Source organism: Nerophis lumbriciformis, linkage group LG36, assembly GCF_033978685.3.
Source record: "Nerophis lumbriciformis linkage group LG36, RoL_Nlum_v2.1, whole genome shotgun sequence".
NCBI classification, from domain to species: Eukaryota; Metazoa; Chordata; class Actinopteri; order Syngnathiformes; family Syngnathidae; genus Nerophis; species Nerophis lumbriciformis.
In genome coordinates, this window is record NC_084583.2 from 16,856,027 (window position 1) to 16,860,000 (window position 3,974).

Consider the following 3,974-nt stretch of genomic DNA (forward strand, 5'->3'; position numbering starts at 1 on the left):
ATCTCACCTCAAAGCAATCCTTTTTTATTACACCGACTGTGATTTTAATTTGACACTTTTTTGTGTTGTATTGCATTCTAGTAATATATTGTGTGTTTTGTACACTTCTCACGGCATGATCATCATTAAATGAACATTTGGTCTGGTACTTTTCCTGGAGGCAGTAACACTATTAGTACTTTGTCCTGGAGGCAGTAATACTATTAGTACTTTGTCCTGGAGGCAGTAACACTATTAGTACTTTGTCTTGGAGGCAATAATACTATTAGTACTTTGACCTGGAGGCAGTAACACTATTAGTACTTTGTCCTGGAGGCAGTAACACTATTAGTACTTTGTCCTGGAGGCAGTAATACTATTAGTACTTGTGCTCCATCTAGTGGTACCTCAAATAATCACTTGATTAAAGTACAGTGTTTTAGTTTCCCATATTCACACACATTGTTACTGTTCAAACTAGGGTTGTCCCCATACCAATATTGTGGTACTGGTACCAAAATGTATTTTGATGCTTTTCTAAATAAAGGGGACCACAAAAATGTTTATTATTGTCTTTATTGTAACAAAAAATGTTAGTGTACATGAAACATATGTTTATTATTGTCATTTAGTCCTTAAATAAAATAGACAACTTGTCTTTTAGTAGTAAGTAAACAAACAAAGACTCCTAATTAGTCTATGCAGTACTATATTGTGTCATTTATACACCTATTATTTTGTACACATTATGAGGGACAAACTGTACAAATTAATTATTAATGTACTTGTTCATTTACTGTTAATATCTGCTTATTTTCTGTGTCAACATGTTCTATCTACACTTCTGTTAAAATGTAATAATCACTTATTCTTCTCTTCTTTGATACTTCACATTAGTTTTGGATGATACCACACATTTAGGTATGGATCTGATACCAAGTAGTTACAGGATCATACATTGGTCATATTCAAAGTAAGTAAATATGTACTTCAAGTAGGTAAACATGTACTTAAGTAAATAAATATGTACTTCAATTGAGTAAATATGTACTTCAAGTAAGTAAACATGTACTTCAAAGAAGTAAATATGTACTTCCAGTTTGTAAACAAGTACTTCAATTAAGTAAATATCTACTTCAATGAAGTAAATATGTACTTCAAGTAAGTAAACATGTACTTCAAGTGAGTAATTATGTACTTCAATGAAGTAAACATGTACTTTAAGAAAGTAAACATGTACTTCAAGTAAGTAAACATGTAGTTCAAGTAAGTAAACATGTACTTCAAGTAAGTAAACATGTAGTTCAAGTAAGTAAACATGTAGTTCAAGTAAGTAAACATGTACTTCAAGTAAGTAAATATGTACTTCAATGAAGTAAACATGTACTTCAAGTAAGTAAACATGTACTTCAAGTAAGTAAACATGTAGTTCAAGTAAGTAAACGTGTATTTCAATGAAGTAAACATGTACTTCATGTAAGTAAATATGTACTTCAAGCAAGTAAACATGTACTTCAAGTAAGTAAACATGTAGTTCAAGTAAGTAAACATGTACTTCAAGTAAGTAAATATGTACTTCAAGCAAGTAAACATGTACTTCAAGTAAGTAAACATGTAGTTCAAGTAAGTAAACATGTACTTCAAGTAAGTAAATATGTATTTCAAGTAAGTAAATATGTATTTCAAGTAAGTAAACTTGTACTTCAAGTAAGTAAACATGTACTTCAAGTAAGTAAATGTGTACTTCAAGCAAGTAAACATGTACTTCAAGTAAGTAAACATGTACTTCAAGTAAGTAAACATGTAGTTCAAGTAAGTAAACATGTACTTCAAGTAAGTAAATATGTATTTCAAGTAAGTAAATATGTATTTCAAGTAAGTAAACATGTACTTCAAGTAAGTAAACATGTACTTCAAGTAAGTAAATGTGTACTTCAAGCAAGTAAACATGTACTTCAAGTAAGTAAACATGTAGTTCAAGTAAGTAAACATGTACTTCAAGTAAGTAAACATGTAGTTCAAGTAAGTAAACATGTAGTTGAAGTCAACATTTAGAAAAACAATATTGATTATTTGGTCTTCCTCCTCTGGTGGTCAATTATGGCGCCGCTCCCTGATTGGCTGCCACCAAACTACTTCCTGTGAGCAGTCTGATGATGTCAGTCCATCAGACGTGACCTCAGCCTGCATTAGCAGGGGCTTTAACCTCTGACCTCTCTGACCTCTCTGACCTCTCTGACCTCTCCCCAGCACATCCTGACGTGTCTGACAGAGATTTAAAAGAGTACAGATAGATTTAAAATAGTACAGATAGATTTAAAATAGTACAGATAGATTTAAAATAGTAGAGATAGATATTTTTAGGATCATTTGCACTTCAAGCACTCGCCTCCTGACACCTCAAGACGATTATTTTATTATTAGAACGTCACTAATTCTTTTGGTGTAAAAATAAAACAAAGGCGCGCCACTGAAGTGACACGTGGTCTGGTCGCAGGTGAGATTTGCTGTGCAGTGCCGCCCCCTGCTGGACAACACTATGCACTGCTGCAGTCACTGTACAATCTATTATATTATACAGTTGGCCAGACAGTAAACATCTTTTAGGATCCAGACAATGTTTTCCAAAGGAAATATTAGAAGTGTCTTCCATCCATTATACTCCACATTCTTTTATCTGCACGTTTAAAAGGAGTGTAAAAGAAAAAGAAAAAGTTAACCTGTAAAAATAATTTCATTGTTCCTGACTTGAGAATCTTGACTTTTAAAAACAACTTATTTTCATTTATTCTATATGTTTTGTATGTGTTCTTTTTGTAATCTAATATTTATGTAGGTTATATGTCTTCGTGAATGACTAAAGTATACGTTATAGTTGTTACACAAGTGCAAAAAGAAGTTAGCCCCAGTAATAACAATACAATCTTCCTTATTTTTGATGAGACAAAAGATTAAATCAATACATTAAAAAAAAGTTTGCATTTTAAATAAAATGTTGTTTAATCTATTTTGAATTTTTTTATTTTTACTCTACTTTTTTAAATGTAATTTTGTAATACTGTACATATTTCTTAATGTATAACAAAGACAGCATCACAATAATGATGATAAACACAACTTAAGTCCTACATTTTTTAAATGTTTGTATTTTTACAAGTATTTTATATGTGTTAAATTATTTTTTGTAATCCATTGATGTTTCTTATATATATATATATATATATATATATATATATATATATATATATATATATATATATATATATATATATATGTAATGTAGAGTTTTCGCAGAGATGAAGTCATAATAATAATAATAATAATAATAATAGATTTTATTTATAAAAGCACTTCACATTGAACAAACAACCTCAAAGTGCTCCAGTGCATTTAAAAAACAAAAACAAAAACAAAACAACAACGCTAAAACCACAAATAGCTGCCCCCAACAAGTAAAATAAATAGTAAAAAAATAAATAAACTAGAACAGCCTAATAGCTAGAACTAGCAGACATATATCTAAAAAAAAACAAAGGCTTTTTTAAAAAAAAAGAAGGGTTTTTAAGCCTTTTTTAAAAGCATTCACAGTCTGTGGTGCCCTCAGGTGGTCAGGGAGAGCGTTCCACAGACTGGGAGCGGCGGAGCAGAAAGCCTGGTCTCCCATAGTACTTTTACAAGTATTTTATATGTTTTAAATTATTTTTTCTAATCCATTGATGTTTCTTATATATATATATATATATATATATATATATATATATATATATATATATATATATATATATATATATATATATATATGTAATGTAGAGTTTTCGCAGAGATGAAGTCATAATAATAATAATAATAATAATAATAGATTTTATTTGTAAAAGCACTTCACATTGAACAAACAACCTCAAAGTGCTCCAGTGCATTTAAAAAACAAAAACAAAAACAAAACAACAACGCTAAAACCACAAATAGCTGCCCCCAACAAGTAAAATAAATAGTAA

The 3,974-nt window shown here is 29.8% G+C and overlaps 1 pseudogene; it reads left to right on the top strand.

Annotated features, from left to right (window-relative positions):
• The first annotated feature begins 1,024 nt into the window (after positions 1-1,024).
• LOC133576779 (uncharacterized) lies at positions 1,025-2,034 on the top strand (annotated as a pseudogene).
• The last annotated feature ends 1,940 nt before the right edge of the window (positions 2,035-3,974 follow it).